We start from the raw sequence: 18,752 nt of genomic DNA, 5'->3' as shown, positions 1-18,752 counted from the left end.
GGATCAAGGCAACAGAAAGCACCCCTGCACTACCAGGCTATAACTCATTCAACACCTTTTGGCCCCAGAGCTTGGACTGAAGCTCCAAAGGTGGTGGTGGTGTTTCCATAGTAAAGGATGGGCACACTTCCAGACTGGTAGCCCAACATAACACATCAAAGATACTGCAGGTGCTGTTAACATCAGGAAAGACAGTGATTCAGGTTGTAGCTTGCTAGAGGTCCCCAGCCATGGCCCAAGATCACACACAATGTTCCTACTCACCCTGCAGAATATTAGGATGCAACCTAGCACTGTCATACTGGGTGACTTCTAATACCCCTCCATCAACTGGGAAAGCACTCATGTACCAATGCACTTGCGAAATGTTTCCTGGAATTCATTAATTCCAATGGCTTAGACCAGCTTGTTCTTACCCCCACTACAAGTTGCAACAACCTTGACCTGGTCATTACTAACATGGGCGACTGGTGATGTACACCAATAATCAACTCCTCCCTGGTTAGATTTCACCACAGACTAATCACCTTGGAAACCCACATCCCTTCTACCCCCTGTAAAGGTAAGTACCATGAAATTCCTTTCTAAAGGTAACTTTGGGCTCCTACAAACAGAGCTTGCTAACTTCACGGCACCAATGCAAATGGAGAATAGTTGCATGACTGCTGAATCATACACCATTGCAGTGTATGAACATGCACACAAATGCATGGATTCTGCCATATCCAATAGCACCAAGATGCTTTCCTTCAAAAAAAGGAAGCCATTCTGGTAGTCTCCTGACATAAACAAATTCTGCAACAAAAGGAGGAAACTGATGTGGAATAAGACTGGAAAAACTCCCTTACCAGCCTCAACAAAAAGTTGAAATCCCTCATCAAATCCTCTAAAGCTAGCTATAAAAACAGAATTGCAGCAGATAGTAAAGACAACCACAAGGCCTTCTATAGTTATGTAAAGAATCTCCCTGGCAATACCCAGATTTGCTCTGAGCTACTGCACAATGGTACCTCCTATACTGAGCCAACAGATATTGGCAATATACTGACAGACAGAGTCAGTACCAAATTTACCTCTCTGCCCCCCAAGGACCAATCACAATACCAGAAGATTGCCAGGCACCCAGTATTACTGCTGCATAGGTTAAAACAGCACTGTCCAAGGCCAGGAATGCAGCATCTATGGGACCTGACAATACTCCTGGCTGTGATCTACTGGAATTAGAGAGTAAACTGGCGCCTCACCTGTGTGCCCTGTTCTGTCACAGCCTCATGTCCCTATCCAATGGCACACTGCTACAGTCATTCTCTACCCCCAAAGGAGGATTGACTACAGACCATGGGAACTATCTCCCCATTAGTCTGATGAGTCTGTTATGCAAAGCTATGGAACACATCATCATGGACCTAACAAACAGGGATATAGGAAATCTCCAGACTCTGGATCCCACACAGTATGGTTTTGTGAAGGGTAGGTCATGCCTGCTCAACCTGTTTGACTTCTTTGAGTAAGTCACCAGAGCTGTGGATGAAGGCAAGGTGTTTCATACAGCCTACATGGGTCTGACCAAGGCCTATGATACCATTCCCCACTCAGAAATCGTGGAAAAACTCACTAAGCTAGGCATTGACCTAGGTGGTTTGCAAACATGCTCACAGATAGAACCCACAGTGTGAAAGCAGCTGCTTCCAAGTCAGACTGCTGACCAGTCATGAGTGGAGTCCCATAGGGTTTGGTCCTGAGTCCTCTCCTGTTTGGTATCTACTTCTCTGAAGTCCAGGGCAACAGGAAAGGACTCTGGCTGACAAAGTTTGCAGACAAATGCAACTTGGGAGCTATTATTAACTCCACAAGTGATGTTGACGTCCTACAGAAAAGCATCGCTGAGTCCAACGACTGATGTCAGAACCATGGCCTTAAGCTCAATGACAAAAAAATGTGTCATAGGTTCATAGGTTCATAGGTTCATACTAGGCTATCTGCCCTAGGGCATTTATAAACCTAGCCAGAGTGTGTTTGGCTTTCGCCACCCATTTTAAATTAATTTTGCTATGCCCTTTTTCAAGGTTAGTATACTGTGCCTCTGTCTAACAGTGACACAGAAGTGATACCCGGGGTAAACCTATGATCTCCCATCTACTCATCAAGATTCCTCTTGAAGAGAGTCAATGAGGGACTCTGCCTAACCTGGACTGGGATTTTATTCCAGAGTGAAGGGAGCCTCTGGGTTATGAATCTGTCCCTCCAGCATGTCCTATTTATTTCAGTGCTGAGGTTCAAGTCTCTGGAGCATGTAGCTCGATGGGATTTGGATTTTCTGAGGTGCAGCATGTCCATTAATTCCGGGTTGGACATGGCTTTATACGTCAGGCACAGATCGCCTCTGAGCAGGCGGTATGCCACTGAGTAGAGCTGGAGTTTCTTTAACCAGGCAGCATATGGCATCTGTTTGAGCCCTTTGATCATCTTGGTGAGGTACGTTTGGAGTCTTTCCAGTTGCTGCAGGTGTCTGGTAAGGTACATCCCAAAAGGGACATTGTACTCAATTATGGGCCTGATGAGGGATGAGTAAAGAGGCACGATGACCTCCCCTGATCTAGATGTGAATCCCTTCATGATTAGATGGGCTATATAAAATGTTTTTCTAACCACTTTGGCCACATGGTTGTCAAATGAGAGATTGCTATCAACTTGGGTCCCCAGGTCCCTAATTACTTCTTCTGTACTTAATGGATTACCACCTATGTGGTAATTTGTGGGCACTTTGTTTTTGTCAAAGGGGATGACTATACCCTTTTTGGTGTTTAGCTTGAGGCCATGGCTCTGGCACCAGTTGTCTGTTTCTATGAGGCCCTTTTGGAGGATGCTTGTGTCGGCTGGAGAGTCGATTATGGTGCCCAGTTTTCAGTCATCTGCGAACTTGGTCAGCCACAGTCCTTCCATGTTTGCCTGTACTTCCGAGAAATATATACCGAACAAGAGAGGTCCCAGGACTGAGCCTTGTGGGATGCCACTTGTAACTGGTTTGGAGTCTGACATGGCTTCAGCAATTCTAACCATGTGGGTTCTGTCCTTGAGCCAGTGTGCAACCCATCTAGTGACATAGGGGTTTATATTTAAGCTGGTGAGCTTATCTATAATACCCGAGTGGGGTATTGTATCGAAGGCTTTTGCGAGGTCCAGGTAGGCTGTGTGGACCACCTTCCCCTCGTCAATGGCCTTGGTGACTGTTTCAAAGAAATTGACCAGGTTTAAGAGGCAGTTTCTGCCCTTAACAAAGCCGCACTGGGTAGGATCCAGTGTCTGTAGGTCCCCAATATCTTTATTTATGAGGTCCATGATGATCCTTTCCATAGCTTTGCAGACCAAGCTAGTCAGGCTTATGGGGCGATAGTTTCCAGGATCCATTGAGGCACCACCTTTGTGGAGAGGGACCACTGTTGCTGTATGCCACTTTTTGGGTACATATCCTGTAGTAAGGCTGAGATTGAACAGTAGTTTTATGTTTGGATTTAGCTCTTCTTGGGGTTCATGTAGGACACAGCCCAGGACACCTTCTGGTCCCATTGATGCTGTGTTTTTTGCTTTGGAGAGGGCGGCTCTTACCTGAGCATCTGAGATGTCAGGGGGGCAGCACTCTGCTGGGATAGATATTTGCCCTTTTGGTGGGGAGGGGGGGGGAGTTTGCACTGAACCTGTCAGCTAGGATGTTGGCAATGTCTGTGGGTTCGGTGTATTTTTTGTCATTTTGGACTAATTCTGAGCATATCTGGGAATTCCCACCCAGGTTCTTAACATAACTAAAGAAAGCCTTGTGATTTTCCTTAGTATCCTGTGCAATTTTTCTCTCAAAGCTTGCCTTAGACGATTTTATGAGTGCACGTAGTTTTTTGCTAATACTGATCAGAGATGCCTTCCCTTTTTGGGATTTTGCTCTATCATGTAGTAGCTTCCTCCTTTTATTGTATAGTTTGTTTATGGCTGGGGTCCACCAGACAGGACATCTGCCTTTGGAGGATTGGGTCTTGGTTTTATTTGGGATTGCATGATCCATGCATTCCTGAAGGTGTACATAGAATGCGTTTATAAAGGATTCTGCGGTCTGGGCCGTATTTTCCACAGGCCCGGTGGCTTTGAAGGATTCCACCTCGGTTTTGAGGAGTGTGAAATTTGCTTTAGAAAAGTTTTTCACTGTGGTTTTCTGGGCAGGGGTTGGGGTCGGGATGTGAGTATCCAGTGAGATTAGTCTATGGTCTGATCTTACCAGTGAGGGATACACTTCTGGTCTGGAGCATAGAGTCCCCATGTTGGTGATGATCAGGTCCAGTATGTTTTCCCCTCTTGTGGGAGTGGTAACAAGTTGTTCCATAGCATTTGAGTTTATAAATTCTAGGAACCTTTGGGCTAGAGTGTTGGAGCTAGAGTAATGCTCCCAGTCTATGTTTGGGTAGTTGAAGTCGCCCAATATAATGGTGTTTGGAGAGACCTTCATATTTTCCAGTGTTCGCAGGAAGGCTGAGTGGGGTTCCTGGGTTTGGGAGGGTGGTCTGTAGCAGGCTATAAACTGGAAGGCAGTTTTACCCACTGTTAGTTGCACATGGATAGTCTCTGATGCTTCGTGCTGTGCCACCAACATGGAGGTGTGGGTATCTTTGACGGATATTGATACTCCCCCTCCTTCTGTGGTTCGGTCCAAGTTTTGGGGCCGAAAAGCATGGTATGAGGTATAACCTGGTAGTGCTGGGGTGCTCTCAGGAGCCTTGAACCAGGTTTCTGTTACTGCACAGATATCGATGTTCTCCATGCTAAGGAGAGTTTTGAGTGCGTGCATCTTGAGGTTTAGACTTCTGGTGTTGAGTAGCATTACTCTTTGTTTCTTATCCCTTGTGATACCTATGGAGGTGGGTTTGTCTTTTGAGCCTTGCCTAAAAAAGGCACTATGGGGGTAGCAAGAGCCTTTGCCAATATCCGAAAGCCCAGGGGTAACAGGTGCAAGCCGTCCCTAGCGAAGCATCGTGGCTTGTCGAGCATGTCATCCCAGGCTGACAGGCATTGGATCCCCTTTGAATGACATCAATACTTAAGCCAATTGTTGAAATTGATCATCTTGTCTACATATTGTGACATCATTCTTGGTGAGGGTAAGATGCTACTCAAAGTCAGGGTCATACCGGCCTGGGCTACATGCTCAGAGAGCTCCTCTGTGTCTCTTTTCATGTAGTCCAGGGAGGTACGTCTCAGGTCATTCACACCAGCATGGACAATGACTGAGTCATATTTGTACTTGCCTTGGAGTGACCTGATTGCATGTGTTATGTGGCAGATCCTATCGCCCGACAGGCAGCTCACCTTGACCTTCTCCTTGTTCAGCCTGGTGAGCAGGACAGCAGTGTGCCTGATGATAGAGTCACCTATTACAAGTGTATCAGGTGTGTTGTTTAGCCTTAAGGGCTGTGACTGTTTGGCACACTGGCTTTGTGAGCTATGTGTTGCACGTGTTTTGGGGTAGCGGTTGCTTGGGTGTCTGCTTTGGAGGTCTCTGCTCCTTAGGCAGATTTTTATTTAGAGCCTCCGAGTATGTTTTTGTGTGTTTATGTGTTTGGTTTGCTGTCATGGTAGATCTATGTGAGACTGGAATTGTAGTGAGTGTGGTTTCCTTCTCCTCCTGACTGGTTATGCCAGTATTGAGTTGAGAAAGCTTAGCCTCCAGTTTGGCTATATGGTTGCATCTCTCACATGTGTTGGAATTTGTTGGGAGGAGGAGAGGGTTGTCTGTGTACATGAGGCAGTTGTAACATTGCCTCAAGATTCCCAGATTCACCAGCTGGACCGGAGAGGAGATTGACTGACCTTTGGACATGCTAGAATAGTATTGGGAATTCCTTATTAATTGAAAAAAAGGGCCAATGGGGAACAAAGTACTCAAGGGGAGTTTGTGAGGGTGTAGTGCTTTTAATTTTTTAGTGCTGACTTAGTGAGCAAGTGCCAGGTAACTTAAATGCAATGTGTTACAGGTAACTTAAATGCAAAAACGACAAACAGTAACTTTCTTTCAAGTGAAACAAGGAAATAAGTACAGTAAGCAATGCAGATATCACTAGCGATCCAAAGAAGTACTGAAAGGCCGTGTTTTAGGTGGAATTAGCGTTTCAGGGGAATAACAAGCAAACAAACAACAAGCATACAAACAAAGCTAGATTCAGCAGGCCTGGATCTAGTCTATGCTACAGCAAACAAGGTGTACCAATTTCAGTAAGAAACAGTTCAAATATGCAGGCACTATAAGCCTTTAACCAGAAATTCCCAGCTCAGAAGGGTAGAGTCCAGCCTCTCCTTCCACAAGAGTGCAGACCACGAACCTTCTTAATGTAAAATAACCGGCCTGAAGCCCAAGTGCTTAAACCAGAACTATTACACTTTTAGAATTACAGACACTGAGCCCTCAATCAGCATTTCCCAACTTAGAAGGACGTAAGCTACCTGTCCTGCCACTGCAGTGCAGGCCACAAACCTTCCTAATGTAAAACAACTGGTCTGAAGCCCAAGTGCTTAATCCAAAAGACTTAGAATGATAGCTACACTTTAATCAAGTTATTACCAAGCAGTAATAAATACAACTGAATACTTTAAAGAATGCCTGGATTAGTGCTCAAGTTATACAAACAAAGCTAGATTCAGCAGGCCTGGATCTAGTCTATGCTACAGCAAACAAGGTGTACCAATTTCAGTAAGAAGCAGTTCAAATATGCAGGCACTATAAGCCTTTAACCAGAAATTCCCACCTCAAAAGGGCAGAGTCCAGCCTCTCCTCCCACAAGAGTGTAGACCACGAACCCTCTTAATGTAAAATAACTGGCCTGAAGCCCAAGTGCTTAAACCAGAATTAATACACATTTAGAATAACAGACACTGAGCCCTCAATCAGCAGTTCCCAGCTTAGAAGGATGTAAGCTACCTGTTCTGCCACTACAGTGCAGACCACAAACCTTCTTAATGTAAAACAACTGGTCTGAAGCCCAAGTGCTTAAACTAAAAGGCTTGGAATGAGTTACAACAAGCAGTAATAAATACAATTGAGTACTTTTAAGATGACGCAAAAGCAAAATAAAGTAGGAAGAAACACAAATACAGTAAAAGCAGATAAAATTTTTTTTTTTTTTTGGGAGAAACCCGGTTCCCATGACTTACCACATTGATGGCAGTCCCCTGAACATAGAAGGCGTTATAAGAGATCTGGAAACACAGGTGTACAGCAGCCTCTTCTTTGACCAACACATTGCTACTGTGGTCAGAAAGTCCTTCTATGTGGCACATCTCATTACTAAAGGTTTTGCATCCAGGAAGAAAGAGGTCATTGTTTCCCTTTACTCTTCCCTCATTAGGCCAGTCGTCGAGTACAATGCCCCATTTGGCATGTACCTCACTAGACACCACAACAACTGGAGAAGAAGTGAAAGTACTGCACAAACATGATCCTAGGCCTTAAACACTTGTCCTATATGGACAGACTCCAAAAACTCCAACTATCGCCTACTTAGAGACGATCTGTGCTTGACTTACAAAGCCATGTCTGAACCAGCTCTGTTACAAATGCTACATCTAGAGAAATCCCAATCCTTCTGCCACACACTTTCAGCAGACCCCAGCCTCATTACCACAATCAACACAACATGCAGGAGGGACAGGTTCATAACACAGAAAGTGTCCATGCTATGGAATAAACTTGCCATACATGTCAAGCAGAGCACCTCACAGGCCCTCTTCAAGAAAAATCTTGAGTGGATAGGAAATAGAAAATTCACCCTGGGGATCACTCCAGTGACTCTACTCAACAGAGGCACTGGGAGCTAAGGTCAGGTGGCACGATGCCCAGGGCAATCCTATGGGCTAGGCTTCTAAAGGCTCCAGGCCCATTAGCCTAGTAAACACCTATGAACCTATAAACCTATATATATATATATATATATATATATATATATATATATATATATATATATATATATTTTTTTTTTTTTTTATTTATTTTCAGTTTGATTACCGGGGAAGTCCACTGGGCCAAGAAGTGCCCATTTTCAGTGTAGGCCCGGGGAGAAATGCTCCATAAGCAATATAATGAAATAAAGGTTACATAATGTTAAAGGTAAAATACAAGAGTAAAATTCATACAGTCAGGAAATAAAAATACATAAAATGTGCATGATAAGACAGTGCAAATTCAGATTTTTTTGTGGCAATACAGATATTTACAATGTTTATATACTTGGAGTCAAGTGAATGTCAGCTAAGTCTGGTTAAGCTTGAGGGTAGAGAGGAGCAGGAGTATGGAGAGCTCAGTGGAGAGAGATTCCTAGAATTTATATCAGGTGAAAGGAGGAACATTTCCATTTGGATGACAGGTATAAGAAAAGTTGGGTCTTGAAGGATTCAGAGCTGGGTATAGTCCTAAGAGAAAGAGGGAGGGATTTCCATTTTTTACCTAGAGAGAAGGAGAGTAGAAACTGGCCGGTGGGACGTTTGGGTTTGTGGATGGAGATTAAGTTTTGGTGTTCAGATCTCAGAGATCTGTTTGGGGTGTATGGTGGAAGGATGTTTGTTAAGGCTGGGCATGAATCTGGGTAGAATATTAGTTTGTGAGCGGTGGTTAATTGGAGATAGTCTAGGTGGTTAGGGAGTTCTAGCCAATTTAGAGATTGTAGGGTAAGGCAGTGATGAGTTGAGGTTTTAGATTTAGTGGCGAACTTAGAGATCTTATTATAGCAATTTTCAAGTTTTGAGGTATTGGAAGTAGACAGATTGGTTAGAAGAGGGACTCCATATAATAGCGAGGGGAGAAGGTATGTAATTGCCAGGGTGTGCCTAGAGGAGTAGAAAAGAAATTGGTTATTCCTGTAGAGCATACCTAACTTTTGGTGGGTTTTCTTTATGTTTTGTTGTATGTGGAGATCGAATTTTAGGTGTTCGTCTATGGTAATGCCGAGGAGTTTTGCAGATGGGACCACTTCTATAGCAGTGTTGGTTTGGCTTAGGACTTTGAAAGTATTTTTGTCAAAGGAGGAAACCCTGGTAGGGGTGAAAATTAGTATTTTAGATTTATTAGAGTTGAGGGAGAGATGGTTTTGGTGCATCCAGTTCTTTGTAGTGGAAAAGGCTATTTGTGTTTTAGTCAGTAATTCTGGAACATTAGAGGCGGCACAAACTAAGGTAGAGTCATCAGTGTATTGGATGACTGTAGTGTCGGGGATGACAGAGTGAAGATTATTTATAAAGATGTTGAAGAGCATGGGTCCGAGGATGGACGCCTGGGGAACGCCAGTAGGTGTAGGCAAGAAGGAAGAGGTAGAGTTCTTCCATCTGACAGCTTGAGATCTGTCTGATAGGTAACTGGAGAACCAGGATGGAGTATTAGGGGAGAGATTAAGGTTGGCAAGATGAAAGAGTAGGTGTGTATGGGAGATGGTGTCAAAGGCTTTAGAAAGATCTAGCAGTACTGTGAATACAAGAAGTCTAGAGTCTCAGGCTCGATTGTTTCAAGCAAGGATAGTAAGGCAGTTATGGTGCTGTGGCCTGGGTGGAAGCCGTGTTGAGTGGGTGTAAGTAGGTGATTCTGAATTAAGAAAGGCAAAAGTTGGTGGTGGATACATTTTTCTAGAATTTTAGATATTGGAGAGAGTAGGGCGATGGTGTGGAAATTAGAAAGAGTGGTGTTTTTACCTCCTTTGTGGAGAGGTAGAATGTAGGCTGAACGCCAAAGTTTGGGTACATATGACTCATTTAAGGATCTGTTAATCAAGATGCTAATTGGGAGAGTAATACCGTCAGCTGTGCATTTGAGGAAGGAGGAGGGTATGTTGTCAGGGGTATTAGAGCATGGCTTAAGTTTAGATAAGAGCCTTTTTATGAAGTTGGTTGAAACTGGTTTGAACTAGAAATTAAAGTGACATTTATTAAGGTTGTTGGGTGTTGAGGAGAGGGAGTTGGGTGGATTATACATATACATATATACACACACAGACAGACAGACACACACACACACACACACACACACACACACACACATATATGTGTGTGTGTGTGTGTGTGTGTGTGTGTGTGTGTGTGTGTGTGTGTGTGTGTGTGTGTGTGTGTGTGTGTGTATATATATATATATATATATATATATATATATATATATATATATATATATATGTGTGTGTGTGTGTGTGTGTGTGTGTATGTGGTTCCCCTTCACAATCCCGAATTACTGAATGCTCAAAATTCAGTAACTCGAGAATGTAAAGTCGAAAATGCAGAAGCGCGAATCTGCGTAAGCGCGAATTCAAATATCTCGAATTCGCGCTTATGCATGTCAGCTACATGACGGGAAGTGTGTCAGTTGGGATGTTTTACGGAAGTGAAGGTAAGTAAGTGTATGTGTGTATTTTATAAGTTGTGCGTGTGGGTTAGGGTAGGGAGGTGGGAGTATGAGTGTGAGTGTTGGATGTGTCTATGTATGTGTGATGTGTTTGTGTGTGTGCAAGGCAGTTTAAAATGTCTATGTGGTGTTTTTTTTTTGTGTATTAGTGCAATCTCGGAGTTAGAATATATAAGTAGGGAGGTGTGGGGGATGCAGGGGGCTTGCCTCCCTGTTTACATGTAGTGTAGGGCTTGTAGTTTATGTTATGTGGGTTGTATGGTATGCGTGTTGTGTGATGTATGTGTTCTGTATGTTAAGGGGTTTCGGGATTTGTGTTGGTTCGACTTTATAATTTCGAGTTACTGAATTTCGAGCATTTAGTAATTTGATATAATGAAGGGGAACCGTATATATATATATATATATATATATATATATATATATATATATATATATATATGTGTGTGTGTTCAGAACATGTAGTGTAGTTGTATCTCAGAATCATAGCTCTCAACCTCTTAGTGCAACAAATCTGTCCAAAGACTGTCAAAATGGGGGACAATGGGCCCAAACTAGGGACCTCTTCTAAATATTGCCCTTGCAAACATAGAAAGTTGCCAGAGTAACACAGTCTGTTTCAGGATACATATTCTGACAGCTGTTAGGTCTGAAAATGAAATGTATGTCATAATTTACTGACAAAAATCCCCATATCATCACAGTGATTTACCAGAGAAATGAGACTAATCTGTAAAACAGACCAAAAATATGAGCAATAAACCTGGACATCCTGAAACAATCCAGGAAGTTGAGAGGTATGCTCAGAACCCCTTACTGTAATGAATCTGGACCGAGGCTGACAAAGTGGTGGGTGGGAGCCATGAAAATGGGGACATATCTGAAATACTGGTGTAGATAAGCTGACACAGTTGCTGCAGTAACACCCTCCTGTTTGCTCTAACATATATTCACTGAAATAGCACAAGTAATTGAAATAGCAAATCAGCCATGGGAAATTACACATGTATTTGCAAATATATCAGTCTCTACAAGGATGTAACAGCACTGAAAACAGACACAAGTTTGAAAGTGCATACCCATAACCAATTTCACCACAGTCACTGTCACATACCAGTAAGTCAAGTGAACAGTAGATTATATGGACTGTGTGAACAAATGCATCATTTGCCACTCACACACTACTCCTACATATACTGGCCCAATTCACAGTGTTGTCTGAATCCTGAGCATTGTACAGAACATGCCTCAGTCTGCCCCTACAAACACATACAGTCAATAGACCAACAGAAACTGGAGCAACATGCACACTCAGATAAAAAGGTAGACATAACACTTACATATACCCTCCTCCATACACAGCCCAAATAACATGTACACATGACATGTTTACACAGTCCTGACAGTCTAACAATGGCCAGACATACACAGACCTCTCAAATGTACATTTCACCTCATAACATACAGTCTCAGGGCTCATATCTATGGCCTCTTTCCTGTAACATGTCTGTGGGTCTACTACATTACTGGTATGGTAGCAGGAATGAAGGCAAAAATAATTATACTAAATACTTTTGAGCCTCATACTGCATGACATCTGGACAAAGCCTGACATCATTTGGGGACAGAGGCACAAACACAAATGTAGACTGGACATATTGCTGTCATAAATTGAGACAGTTGCTGATGTAACAGGGTTTGTTGTAACATATCCTTTATGAGGAATATGAAGTCAGTAATACCAGTTGATGCTAGCATTTATTGACTGCATTCCCCAGAGTCTCCGACTGCTTTTCCAAGGACAGGAACTGTCTGGGAAACAGACAAAACATAACAGGCAAACATGTGGCCAGTCTATAGACAGCATGCCAGTGGAGAGGTATATCAGAGACATATCCCTGTCAGACATGAAGTCACTCAGTAAATGCATGTCCACAATCTATCAACCCACCATGTGTATAACAGTATTGATGACATAGAATCTGTTCACAACTGTGAGATATATCCCCTATGTTGTTGGGCTATCTCCAAATGTCCTGTCCTGTGAAGTATTCTCACCTACTGTCTATGAATCTGTAGTCCATCACCTCTGTAATGTCCTTCACACAGGTCTGTAATGCCCTCTCAAAGGCAACACATGGAGGTCTCTATAGTCCTGATACCCTTTCTGGCTGCATCCTACATGAGCACAGGCATGGCTTTTCAGACCCATCTTGCAATGTAGTCTACCACAGCTTGAGCACCAGTGTCATCCCATCTGCACAGAGGGCAGACAAAGTAGATAGCAATCAGGTTATGCATTTGGATGAATGTTCTGAAGAATGAAAGTCTGAAACTGAAATGTATGCCATTACTACATGACAGCAGTCCTCAATGACATGGCAAAAAACACAGCACTGTACAGTTAATATAATTATATCAAATTAATATCCAATAGGAGATGGAGATACATCACAACGTACAGCTCAAACCCCAAGAGCAAGATAGTGTAGTACTCAGAGTTCCAGCTTTGCATGTAGGGGTGCATGGTTTGAGTACTGAATTTTACTTGGAAAAGCAGTGTTAAAAGTACTAATTCAATAATACAATAAGCGTTAAATTATTTTTGTCAACCAGCCTACTGTAGCTGGTGTAACATGCAAGTGTGAGTGCATATAACATGTGATACTACCCATGTATGCACAAGTGTTCCATACAGTATAGTCACACCACTTGCTACTGTAATGATAGCACATAGAAGAATGTTCCGTAAAGGAAATCAAATAAACTTACTAAATTATGTCATTACTCTGCCACTTTATAAGACTGGAATGTGAGCGATGGTTACCAGGGCTGAGCTATGCTTAGCAGGTTTAAGCATTGCTCAAATGTAAATGCAGTTAGCTCAGCTAAGTGGATTTGTGTACTGGTAAGCATCATTAAGCAAAGATTACATGAGTTAAGGGCCTATTTGTTTAACCGTATGTTAGCACCTCTTACCATCATGCAAACCTGCTTACATCTGCTTAAAAGTGCCTTAATCACTCTGTTCCCATCAGCTTCTGTTCTGCCCAGCAAAAAAATAAACAGGCCTTGCAGGTTTTGAACCCAGGACCCTATATACCATACCAACAGCAATTTACCACTAAGCCATCTGAGTTCTAGAAATGACTGATGCTTTTTCAAACATACCATGCATTACAGCCACTTTACAATAGGGAAGAAACACTGAGCAATCAGGAGTGAATGGTATCTACAAATATATGCATGAAAACAAACATATACATATAGACAGAGATAGAGAGATATGCATGGAGATACATATATACGTATAACAATATGTAGATATATTACCAATAAATACTGAGGTGTGTGTGTGTATGTGTGTGTGTGTGTGTGTGTGTGTGTGTGTGTGTGTGTGTGTGTGTGTGTGTGTGTGTGTGTGTGTGTGTGTGTGTGTGTCTCAAAATTCCCATGCAAACATATGCTGCTGATACACCACCCATAACTAGGGCAGCATGCACAGTTGGATATAAAAGGACCCATGCCACTGACATCTGCCCCCAAGTCCAAATAATAAATAAACGGTATGCTGCTACAAAAACATGATAGACCATACACAGTGACCAGACATACAATGACCTCTTACCAATTAAACTAACATGACTAAAGATAGTAAAGAGAAAAACAACCAGACAGTAATTCACACAAGTTTATTATACTCTGATGTCTTGGCTAAAGCTTTCAAGGAGTAAAACATTACAAAAAATACTTGCCTTAAATACAAGAAGCAATTAACACTTATAATTGCATATTTAAATAGGCAGCCTCCAATTACACTCCTCATTTAACCCCTAGGGAATAAAGTATCACATTTAAAAATATAAATTGATTCTGTACATAACAAATGTTCTCTTATGACTGTTTGATCAAACTGAGGAACAGACGTTTTGAAAAACAGTACCTTGTAACCCACTACTGTCCCCATGGTGAGATTTATAAAAATGAACAGCTATTGAACTGTCATCTTTCTTATCAGTAATATCTCTCACATGTTCTAACACCCTAGTTTTAAAACACTTCATACTCTCCCTCACATAAAATACATTACAAGGGCATCTAAGAGCATTCTCTATACACTGACTTCTTGAATGTTGTCCAGCCGTTGCCTTCAGTAGGAATGGCAGTGCTAAATATGATAGACCATACCTATCAACCTCTTATTGCATGATATCTGGACAAAGCCTGACATAATTGAGGGACATAGGCCCAAAACATAGCCATACTTGGAATATAGTTGTTATACACTGAAAAAGTTGTTGGTGTTACACGGTTTGTTGTAACATATCTTTTCTGAGGGATATGAAGGCAGAAACACAAATAGATGTTAGCATTTACTGATTGCAATCACCAGAGCATGCTACTGATTTGCCAAGGACAACACATTTCCAGGGAACAGACCAAACATAACAGGAAAACCTCTGGCCAGTATGTGGATAACCCTACAGTTGAGAGCTATGCAGACACAGAAATTTGTTAGACTGAAACCCATGCAGAAGTAGCATGTTCAGATAAACACTGTGAAACTAGCAGTATTCAAACCATATAACAGCAATAATCATATTCTGTCCCTAAGTCATGAACCTTCTCCACCATTTAGTTGGCTTGTCTCCACAAGTATTGCTGTAAGAGGTATTAGCTCACACAAATTCAGGATGTCTTCCTTACAGGGAAGGTAAAGGGCCAATGTCCACATGAAGTACTCAATTATAGGAGTGTGTTGCCCTTACATTGGCTATTGGAAAAACTACACAGCTGCAATGCATACAATTAGCATTTGGGGGATACCAATTGGTGCATAGATCACATGGTCATGAGCATTTCCTACAAAAGTCAAGCTGACACCTATTCAAATCAGCTCTGCCATAAACAGGAGAACAACCTAACAAAACTGACTGACTGCAAGTCACAGAAATAGTATATCACCAAATCTACTTAAAAAAGGTATATGAACAAGTAAGCATGTAATGGAATGCAGTAGGTGGTCTGTAATAATGGAAAATAGGAGTCTGAAGGAATATGTCTCAACAAGCCTTGCTGTACTGATGTACTGCTGAACAGCACAGATGGCCATAGCATGTGGCTCTGTCTGCAGTGATGTAGATCACAACTGAGGCTCATGACTCACCCCAGGAAAGGACAGCTGACATTTGACAACTACTGCAGTGTCTGTCAAACACCACTGGCTGTGCCACTGCTAGGCCAGTTACTGGGATGTTGTACATATCAATATGTTACCTGGGAATATTACTATGATGCACATGTTTGTCTTGTAAATCTAAGAGACCTATACAGAGCATGTGCATAGTAAAATACTGTTGCAGAAGTGTGTGTTGAATTGCATGTGATATAGTGAGAACATACCATTGAACTGTACAGTGTTATAAGCACATATGTGCCTGATATCTGTAGTCACTTGCACATACAGCTGTCTTGTGTTAGGCAAACCATTGTCAAGTCTGTTAACAATGAGCTCATAACATACTACAGCTTGGTCTCATAGATTTACTATGTTTTGTATTTTCATGTATTATTCATGAGTATTGGCTTATCAGCGTGCTCATTGGTAAGCCAAAAGTATTTATTTGCATGTTTAATTGCATCTATTCATGTCTGTTTTTTCCAACACTGAAGAAGGCATATTTTTGCCGAAACCGGTCTGTTATTTATACTATTAAATCGCTTTATCTACTTATATTGGGCTGATTTCATCTGTTACATTTGCTGGCCAACTGTGTTTGTTTTGTATTTGGTCTGGCCGCGCATCACCTACGGGCATAGCATTTGGTTTCTTCCTTGTCTCATAACATAATAGCCTAGTTATAAATGTCGGATATCCTCCAGATAAGCACTGTGATAGCAAAGCCTGCTGTGCAAGCAACTTACTTATGTAAATAAGTTGTGCATGTTGTACTTGTGTGCAATATCAGTTTCAGTGCATACAACAGACATATATGTTTACATGTACTGTTTGTTGCATTACCATGACAATGATATGGGTGGTAGAATAGGCATGGTTATCAGGTTGCAATCGGAGAAGTGTGCAACTGTGTTATGACCCTCTGTCTATGCCTATCACAAACAGCTATATGAACACCTACATACAGTGGATATCAAGAGTGTACACAACCCTGTTGAAATGCCAGGTTTGTGTACTATATGAAAAGGAGACCACAGAAAATCATTTCAAAATGTTTCCCACCTTGAATGTGACCCATAACCTGTACAATTCTATTGAAAACCAAACCAATCTGTTAGTGGAGAAAAAATAAAACATAAACATAATATAAGCTGGTTGCGTACATGTGCGCACACATAAACCACTACTTGGTTGATCCACCTCTTGCAGTAATCACAGCATTCACTTTTTTGGTACACACATGCTATCAATCCACGAGACTCTGATTAACCCCAAATAATGTTCAACTGTCCTAGTAGGATTTATTTGACATTTACCCAGTTGCTTGCTACAGCAAAAGATGTGTTTTGCAGAGAGCTTGCAAAGCATCAAAGGGATCTCATTGTGGAAAGGTGTCAGTCAGGGGAAGAGTAGACAGTGTTCACAACATTGGATATACCATGGAAAACAGTGCAGACAGTCATCAGACAGTGGAAACGATATGGGTCAACAGTGACACTGCAAACACCTGGGCGTCCATCCAAAATGGATCAAATGACAAGATGACAACTGGCCATGGAGGCTGCCAGGGGGCCTACAGCAACACTGAACGAGCCACAGGAATGCCTGCCAAGTATGGGTGTGTACCACATGTGAGAACAATCTTCTGTATTCCCATATGTCTGCCCAATAGGGTAGATTTGCTAGATGGAAGCCTTTTCTTACAAAGAAAAACATCCAGGGCTGGACAAACATTGCCAAACAGTACATCAAGTCTCCCAAAAGCATGTTAGACAATGTGTCATGGTCTGATGACACCAAGGTTGAACCTTTGGCCCACAATTCTAAGAAGTATGTGTGGCCCAAAACAACACTTTGCATCACCAAATGAACACCCCCCCCCTGTTGAAGCAGGGTGGTGACAGTATCATGCTGTGGGATTGCTTTTCATAAGCTGGAACTGGTCCCCTAGTCAAGGCAGAGGGAATTATGAACAGTTCCAAATACCAATCATTTTTGTCCCCAAATCTTTAATCATCTGCTAGAAAGTTGAAGATGAAGAGGGATTTTACCTGTCAACATGACAATGACCCCAAGCATACATCCAAACTGACAAAGGAATTGCTTCACCAGATGAAAATTAAAGTTTAGGAATGTGCCATCCAGTGGCTAGACATACATCCAATAGAAAATGTATGGTTTGCCCAGAATAGGGCTGTTCACCAGAGATGCCCTCAAAAATTGACATATCTGTAGCACTGTTGCAAGGAAGACTGGGCAACTATTACCAAGTATAGATGTGCCATGGTGATAGACTATGACCTAAGACAACTGAATGCTGTCATTATCTCAACAGGTGCTTCCACAAAGTATCTGTTTAAGGGTGTGCACACTCATGCAACCAGCTTTTTGTACTGATTTTAATTTGCATATGTTTTCCCATAACAGAGCATTATATTTTCTTTGGAATTGTACAGGTTATAGGTCACATTAAAGGTGGGAATTGGTTTGAAATGAGTTATTGTGGTGTCATGTTATGATAGCACAAAGACCAGGAATTGTAACAGGAGTGTGTACACTTATATATCCACTGAGACTGGATGGAATCAGCAATACATAACCTGTAAAACCCACCTCCACCAAGGTAGAGTAATCCCCTTTGGTGGACAGCAGCAATTCACAAACCACATAATAGGTTGCTATATTGGCTGTACAGGGTCACATAGGTGCAGACAACATCTTGGAAGCATGTCCACCTTTATCTGAACAAGCATGTAAGGTCACAGGTGACTCCCTGTAAGGCTAACTATTACTTCAAATCAGACATATCCACACTGCCAAGGACAGTCACAGGGGTGCCGCCACATATGTTGTCAGTTTCAGAGTCAACAACACAATTCACCCTGTACTGGTGGTAAATCACACTTCATACACACATGCCATGGCTATAGGCAATCTGCATCAGACAGGTTACGTGTGAACATCACCCCCCCTGTCTCCCCCATCCATATTGAGAGATATGCACATAAATCGCACCCCTCCCTTCATCAGTGGTGAGTAGGTACATACTGCCTACTGAAAAGCAACAAAAGCAACAAAAGCAAGTCTTCATGAGGCCTGATAACATCCCTGTCTGCATCCTACATGAACTTGGGCATGTTTTCACAGTTCCATCACACACTG

Source organism: Protopterus annectens, chromosome 3.part0 (genome assembly GCF_019279795.1).
Source record: "Protopterus annectens isolate FY-2018-M chromosome 3.part0, PAN1.0, whole genome shotgun sequence".
Classification (NCBI taxonomy): domain Eukaryota; kingdom Metazoa; phylum Chordata; order Ceratodontiformes; family Protopteridae; genus Protopterus; species Protopterus annectens.
The sequence above is the reverse complement of the archived record's forward strand: the minus strand, read 5'-3'. Positions refer to the sequence as shown.